Source organism: Grammomys surdaster, unplaced genomic scaffold (genome assembly GCF_004785775.1).
Source record: "Grammomys surdaster isolate TR1022 unplaced genomic scaffold, NIH_TR_1.0 374, whole genome shotgun sequence".
Classification (NCBI taxonomy): domain Eukaryota; kingdom Metazoa; phylum Chordata; class Mammalia; order Rodentia; family Muridae; genus Grammomys; species Grammomys surdaster.
Window position 1 is genome coordinate 909,320 of NW_021604793.1, and position 8,557 is coordinate 917,876.

Sequence of the window (8,557 nt, forward strand, 5' to 3'; positions counted from 1 at the left end):
AGAAGCCGGGCGGTATATGTAAGTATATGGTAGCATATACACAGCTTTAATCCCAACACCTGGTACATAGAGGCAGGTGGATCTCTATGAGTTCCAGGCCATCCAGGACTACAAAGCAAAATCTTGTCTCAAAAAAAAAAGTAGAAGAAGCCGGGCGGTGGCGGACGCCTTTAATCCCAGCACTTGGGAAGCAGAAACAGGCAGATTTCTGAGTCCAGCCTGGTCTACAGAGTGAGTTCCAGGACAGCCAGGACTACACAGAGAAACCCTGTCTCGAAAAACAAAAAAAAAACAAAAAACACAAAAAAACAAAAAACAAAAAAAAGAAAAAGAAAAAAAGCAAGAAGATGAAAAAAGAAAGACATTAATATAAGATAGTTAAAACCAGAAGTGATGGTATATCTGCCTGTAAGATTGTGAGTTGGCAGCCAGGCAGTAGCATATAGTCCAAGCATTAGAAGTAGAAGCAAGTAGATCTGAGGTCAAGGCCAGCCTGGTCTACAGAGTGAGTTCCAGAACAGCCAAGGCTACACAGAGAAATTTTGTCTTGAAAAAGAGATTGTGAGTTGGGAGGCCAGAGGTCAGACTGGGCAGCAGAGCTAAACTCTGTCCCAAAAGTCAAAAACAAACAAGCAATAAACAAACAAAAGTAAGCAGTAATTACAGTATCTAACTTTATAGTTTCATTGTCCTCTTCCATCCAATGGTCACTAGCCTAGGACTTCAGGGATGTCTAAGACAGAAGGTATTTGAATTTCAACAAGATACTTCCTAATATGTTAAAGGTTATGGGCTGGGGAAATAACTCACTTGCTACCATGTAAGAGACTCTAGATTCAATCTCTGTCAGAAAGGGATTGAGAGAGTGAGAAAGAGGGGAAAAAAGGGAAGAGAAGGAAGTGGAAAAGGAGGAGGTTATGTTAGATGACCTAACACAGCCCTATCCTTATACATTTACCAGTGACCTAAAATGAAAATACAGTCATCATGTTTACCAAATTTATCAATAATTTAAATATATAAGTAATGATCAAAAAGCTAAAATATATTACCTAGCTATAAAAAAAAGTCATAACCAGCAGGACGATACCTAAAAAAAAAAAAATGTAAAGTTGTCATTTACACGGTTCTTTTGTAGCAGATGTATAGCTTAATCTTCATGTGGTTTCCTAAACAATTGGACCAGAGGCTGTCTCTGAATCAGTTGCCTGACACTGGATCCCCTTCCCCTAACTGGACTACCTAGTTGGGCTTCAGAGGGAAAGGATGTGCTTAGACTATGTGCTAAAGGATGTGCTTAGTACTATGACTGGATGTCTCAGGGTGGGTTGCATCCCAGGAGGGCTTCCCCTTCTCTAAGGAGGAGAGAAACTAAAGTGGGGAGGGATTTGTGAGAGTTGGAGGCAGCAATTGGGATGTAAAGTGAATAAATTTTTAAAATAATCAACTACAAGAGGTCTAAGGAGATTTTATATACAAACACACAAACACACACACACACACGCAAGCTATGCAAGCTCAGTGGTAAAATGCTTGCATTTGCCTAATACATGATGCTCTAAGTTCAATTCCCAGTACTGGGAAAGAAAGGAAATCAACTACACCTCAGACTAAGAATGGAGATGTAGTTCAGTTGACAGAGTGCTTAGCTACAAGCTACATGAGTAAGCCCCGTCACTATATAAACTGGACATGGAGAAATCTGAGCTCATCTTTGGGTCTGGTATAACAGTTCACACCTTTAATTCCAGCATTCAGAAAGCAGTTATATCTCTGAGTGTCTGACACCAGTTTGGTCTACATACTAAATTCCAGGACAGCCAGAGTTGAGAGATCCTGCCCAAACAAACAAACAAACAAACAAAAAACAGTAATCTTGAGGTCATCTTCACCTAAATAGTGTTTTTAAGGCTATCTATCCCAGGCTTCGAAAGACCTTTTCTCAAGAAAATCAACAAATGAACAAATGAAAGGCCAAAAGGACCAAAGAATGCATCAGCTGATGCAAACACTTGCTGCTTAGGCCTGATGACCTGAGTTCAATCCCCAGAACCTATGTAAAGGTAGAAAGAGAGCATTTTCCTCAAAGTTGTCTTATGGTCTCCACATGCATGCCAAGGTATGAATATGCACATGCCCTTCTCATCCCCACCACCAATAAAATATATTAAGGCCAAATCATTAGAAGGAAGGAAGAAAGGAAGGAGGAAGGAAGGAAAGAAAAGAAAGGAAAGAGAAAGAGAGGAAGAAAGAAAGAAAGGAAGGAAGGAAGGAAGGAAGGAAGGAAGAAAGAAAGAGAAGGTACAGAGCTGAGGAGATGGCTCAGCTGATGAAGTTTAGGCAAGCATTAAGACCTGAGTTTAGAGCCTGGCGGTGGTGGCGCAAGCCTTTAATCCTAGCACTTGGGAGGCAGAGGCAGGTGGATTTCTGAGCTTGAGAGTTCGAGGCTAGCCTGGTCTACTGAGTGAGTTCCAGGACAGCCAGGGCTACACAGAGAAATCGTGTCTCAAAAAACCAAACAAACAAAAAAAAAAAAAAGAAAAGAAAAACAGAGTCAGATTCCTGGAGCTCACTGGCCACTTGGCCTATCAATTAATTGGTGATCTCCAGGCTCAATGAGAAACCCAGTCTATGGAATAAAGACGAAAGTCTAATACAACAGACACGCAGTGCCCTCCTCTGGCCTTTGTGCACACATCTCTACCACATACAAACATGCACCACACATATACACAAAAAAATTAAAAATAAAAAAGATCGCCAGGCGGTGGTGGCGCACCCCTTTAATCCCAGCACTTGGAAGGCAGAGGCAGGCAGATTTCTGAGTTCAAGAGTTCGAGGCTAGCCTGGTCTACAGAGTGAGTTCCAGCCAGGGCTACACAGAGAAACCCTGTCTCGAAAAAGCCAAAAAATAAAAAAATTAAAAAAAAAATAAAATAAAAAAGATCATCTGTTAAGGATTTCTGATCCGATATGTTTTCACATATGACTACAATTATCATCAAACAAATCTATTAAAGACAAGGCAACATTTAAAAATAAGGACATATCACAGACACTTAGAAAAGGTTGCTTTAGGGCTAGAGAAATGGCTCAGTAGTTAAGAAAACTGTCTGCTGTTTCAAAGGACGCAGGTTCAAATCCCAGCACCCACATGGCAATTCACAACTATCAGTAATTCCAGTTCCAGGAGATATGACATCCTCACACAGACATACATGGAGGTGGAGCACCAATGTAAATAAAATTAAATTAAAAAAAATTTGAAAGTTGTTGTTTTGACATTTTTATATGTATGTATTATTGTGTATCCGTATGTATGATGTGTGTATGTGCTGTGGCACAAGTTGTCAGAGGACAACTGTGTGGAGTTAGTTTTCTCCATCTGCCTTATCTTAAGGTGAGGTCTGAGAACTGAACTCAGGCCATCACACTTGCATGGTTAGGCAGCAAGCACTGTACTCTCTGAGCCATCTGACCAGCCAATCTTTGACATGTTTTTAAAGTAAGAGGAAGACTTTCATGAACTCTAAAACATTTTCAAAACAACAAACATCAAAAAAGTTTACATTTTAAAAAAATAATTAAACATTTTTCTTTTTAACAAATGCCTCGTTTGTTTTTCTCAAAGAAACAAAATATGCACTTTCACATGTTATCAAGGAACAGGGGCAATTATATTCCAGTCTGTCCCAAGAAAAGAGTTCTCTTGATTTAACACTTAAAAGACAGTGCTACTTGCCCCACCTAAAATTTCCTTGTAAAGAAAAAAACACCTCCTTATCAGGTCTGGATAGGAGATGGTGGCAACACTGACTCTTCCCACTACAGCCCAGAAAAACTTGGTCTTAACATGAACAAAACAATCTTCTGAGAGCTTCAGAGCAGCTGTACTCAGATGGACCAGCCAGGTAGATCAGTATAAGAGTTGATTGAAAAAATAACTTCTGTTTTGGTTAGAAGTTAGGAAAGGAAAAAAGGACAAGATACAATAACATTAACATTATAGCCCTTGTAAGTAACCCTCAATGTTGCTGACTAGTGTGACATTAAATTTAAGCCAAAATTTCTAATAATTTACTATCAACTTTCCAATTAACTGTTTTTCTTTGAGACAAAGTCTCATGTTGCCTAAGCTGGACTTACACTGATCACATAGACAAGAATGGTCTCGGCTCCTGCCTCCACTTCTCTGGTGCTGGGATTTCAGGTGTGCACCATCATGTCCAGTTTTATGTAGTAACAGGGTACACACATGGTAAGCAAGTATTCTTACCATTCAACTACATATCTAGACCCCAATGCCCAGGTGGGAATACTTCTCAAGGGAGGAAAAAATGCATTGTATTTAAGAGTGTTCAAGTTTAAAAAAAAAAATCACAAATTCTAAATCGGAAGATCAAAACAAGGGACTTTGTTCTCTCGCTGGATTTTCTTTATGGGGGAGGGAAAGACTACTGCCTAGAAAACAAAAAATTTTTCTGAATGTTCTGTAGCAAATGTGCCCAGTTGAAACCCAATTCAGTAGCTAATTATAAAGGTTCTGTAATTGATCTGTTTCAGTATTTATATAGGGACAATCTCTAGCCAGAGGAAAACACCTCAACTGGCTGCTGAAAAACAAAGGTTAATACAAAACCACACGATCTGCATTTTCTTCATTAGTAGTACTTCAATCCTTAAAAATAAAAAGAGGTAGGGTTATAACTCAGTGATAGAGTACTTGCCTGGCATGCACAAGCCCAGCTGAAAGCTCTAACTCGAGTACCACTACAAATCCCCACAACACATACACACACTCACATACTCATGCATGCATGCATGAAAGATGGAGGGGGAGGCAGAAGAAAGAATATAATCTATCCAAAGAAAGTTATCAATTAGGTGTTTGAGTCTCTCATTATTAAGTGATATACAATTACTAAACAAAGGACAATGTCCTGTCCCTTTTCTGTACAGAATTAAGAACAAACTGGTAAGACTACTTCGTATGGCTGCCAAACTTTTCTTTAGCTTCTTTTCTTACAGTCATGTTAAGTTTCGCAATAGCTTCCACTTACTTACATCCCCCATGCTTAAAAACAAATTGTGTTTGAGTTCCTCAACCCTCGTCCTAAAACATTATAATAGCTCTTAAGTTTCTAAGTCTGGATGCAAAGAAAACATGAGAAAAAATGTTCAATTTCATGAACTATGAGTCTATTTTATTCACACCACTTAAAATATAAAAAGGGGACTGGACATATAGCTCAGTTGGTACAGTACATGCACAAAGCCCTAGGTTCAATCTCCAGCACCACATAAACTGATAAACTGGGCATGGAAGTGAATGCTTGTACCAACACTTGGGAGGTGGAAATAGAAGGATCAGAAATTTAAAATTATGAGTTCAAACCTAGTATGGGCTACATGACACACTGCATAAACCACACATACACAGTATGACACACTGAATAAACAGACACACAGACACACATACAGACACACACTCACACAAGGGCTAAAGACTGTAGCTCATATGGTAGAGTGCTTACCTACCATGTATAAGACTCTGACTATTCAGTCCCTAGTACCACAGAAATTGGATGTGGTGGTACACACCTATAATCCCAGCACTTGGGAGGTGAATGGAGGATCAAGGTCAACCTCAGTTATTTCTGTCTGAGGTGTACTTGGCCTATATAAGACCCTGCCCCAATTAATAAATAAGAAATATACAAGATAATTAAGACTAAGTTTGGCCAGGTGGTGGTGTCGCACGCCTTTAATCCCAGCACTTGGGAGGCAGAGGCAGGCGGATTTCTCAGTTCGAGGCCAGCCTGGTCTACAGAGTGAGTTCCAGGACAGCCAGGGCTATACAGAGAAACCCTGTCTCCAAAAACCAAAAAAAAAAAAAGACTAAGTTCAATTATCCATTAAATAACTCTTAATGAATGAAAGGGAAAAGCCACATTTAAGGAAACATTTTTGTTAGTGTTTAGAGTATCTATACTGTTTCTTTAGAAATTATACTGCTGAAAAATTTTAAACATAGGAAACAAATGAGTTTGCTGAAAAAAGCCTGCACATCTCCACAAACCTTTACTTCATATGAACCCTGAGAAATATTAAAACACCCTCTGCTAAGCAGAAAACATAGTTAGGAAAGTAGTAACACGGGAATCTGGGTAGGAGGTGCCCTGGGTAGTAAACACCCCAGTGAGAGCACATAACAAGCATTTCAGAGCAACATAGAAGTCCCAACGGGTCTCCAACTTGGACCGCCGAAGTCCCAGGCCCACATCCCTGTGTTTTGAAAGAAATGAAACTTGGAAAGTGGAATATTGGAAAAATGACAGTCAGAGCAGCGCTCTATTTTTTCTTCTTCTCAACCCCTAGGCCAGCATTGTAGCTGGCTGGTCACCAGTCTGGGTGCCATATCCACCAAGAAAAACACTAAGCAATATCCTTGCCGTCTTCCAACCTTAGAGAGACCCAGACTAAAGACCTGTATGTATGTCAGTCGCTGTCTCTTCTCCAAATATCCCCCTTACCCTCTGGATTTCCAGACTATTACCGAAGCGGTGCCTTCTAGCAACCCAACCCACTCACATGTCTTCCTAAACTCATCCACTTAATCTGTGCAAATCCATACTTTCTGACACCATGTCTCTGCCGATTCTTAGGAATTCAATCGAAACGCCAGGACCCTCGTTTCCAATGCTCCACTTCGACCAAACAGCGCGTGCTTTCACCTGAGCCAGGCTCTCGTCACCCAAACCTAACTCCTGCCTATTTACCTCTGCCTTCTGCAGTGCCAAGCCCTAAACCCACTTTTTGGGAAATCTTTTGAGTCTTCAACCTAGTTTAGCAGTCCTCCTCTCTCTTCTATTCCAAGATTCCTCCATTAGACTTCCACTAGAGTTCGCTTCCCTCAGGATTCAACCCCCCTTTCCTCGCCACGCCCTGTGCCCCCCGGGGCTACTTACCCCAAGTTCTCCCCACACTTCAGTCCTCTGGCCCCGCCTTCCTCCAAAAGGAAGGAGGCGGGAGAAGAGAAGAGGGCGGCACTCCGCAAGGTAAAGGCGATCTCCCATTAGCGCTCATGGCCGCCAATTGTGGCTTCCTTCTCTCCTATTGGTTGTCTTTAGCCTATGCCCCACCCTCTTCCTCAGACAGGCCTGGCCACCGCCTCAGCGCCCCCGTCCAACAGACTGGGAGGGGAGACCCCGGCCCGGGACGCTGGGACTGGCCAGAGTAGAAGGGGCGACTCCTGTCAGGCCACGGACTAGCTAATGTTAACAGGACTCACCCGCTGGTAGCTCCGGCGCCTCCCGCCCGCCCGCGCTCGGTCCCACAATCTGTCTCCTGCTCCTCCTTTCCCCCCTCAGCGGAGCAGATACTTTCCTCCCGTCCGGCCAGGCGTGTTCACTTCTCGCGAGAAGTGGGGGCGAGGGCGCGACTCGTGGGGCTGAGTTGGACCGGGGCCTAGGGGCGGGGCTTGCTGTGAGCGTGGCGAGAGTGGAAGGTTGAGCTGTACACACGACTCACACGTGTTCGGCTGCGGAGTGTGGGGATGTGGGCAGCGGGGAGAGGGCGGCCACGTAGTCGTGGAGGTCCGAAGGCGAAGCAGTTGCCGGGACTGAGAATGTCTCAGGCAGCCTTCCTGTTAAAGCGGAATGAAGGGAGCAGAGCCAAGGGAGGGACTCGAGTCACCGATCTGGTGACGAGTTGTAGGAAGCAAGTTAAGAGTTAATTCCGAACAGGTGACTGCTTGTACTTTCTTCTTTACACTTAACAGAACTCACTAGCCGAAGCCTCTGTCCGATGTGTGGAGTATGGGCTAGGATGCTTGTGTGAGGAAGTAAGTTTAACTCCCCGCGGCGGCGCCCGCCTCTAAACCACACTTGGAGGCAGGCTGATCTTTGTGAGTTCAAGGCCAACCTCGGCTACATAGTTCCAGGACAGCCAGGACTACACAGAGTATCCCTGTCTCGACTCCACCTCCATCCACCACCATCCCCCCAGAAAAAAACACCATGGGTGCTCACCAGTCTAGCCTACTTGGTAAATTCTAGGCCAGTGGGAAATCCTGTGTTAAATGAAAAATAAAAATAAGGGGGACAGCTCTGAGGAACCAAACCTGAAGTTGTCATCTGGTCTCTTGGATAACCCTCCACGCCTATGAACAACACGCACACAAAGAAAGCGCCATAGGACTGTTAAGAGTAGCTCAGTGGGAAGCCTTAGGTTGGAGTTACTACCCAGCAAGTACTTTACAGAAACACCAACAGCACATACTACGTCAAAACAAAAGCACATGCAACACTGTCCCGGTCATATGGAGAAGAGCAGACAGACCTGGTCTTTCTCTGACAGAAGTTTTATTTTATGGTTGAGAGAGAGATAGGTCGCCGGGCAGTGGTGGCGCACGCCTTTAATCCCAGCACTTGGGAGGCAGAGGCAGGCGGATTTCTGAGTTCGAGGCCAGCCTGGTCTACAGAGTGAGTTCCAGGACAGCCAGGGCTACACAGAGAAAAACCCTGTCTTGAAAAAACCAAAAAAAAAAAAAAAAAAA

The 8,557-nt window shown here is 43.2% G+C and overlaps 1 protein-coding gene across 3 annotated transcripts in view; it reads right to left on the reverse strand.

Annotated features, from left to right (window-relative positions):
- Positions 1-7,395, reverse strand: part of Atf7 (activating transcription factor 7) — a 97,920-nt gene extending 90,525 nt beyond the window's left edge. Inside the window, exon 1 of one of the 3 annotated variants that reach the window (XM_028781094.1) lies at positions 7,292-7,395. The gene's annotated coding sequence lies outside the window, so the exon portion shown is untranslated. Of the gene's footprint in view, positions 1-6,968 lie in introns of all 3 variants that reach the window. The other 2 variants (XM_028781095.1, XM_028781096.1) reach the window with 2 other exon arrangements.
- Between the last annotated feature and the right edge of the window lie 1,162 nt (positions 7,396-8,557).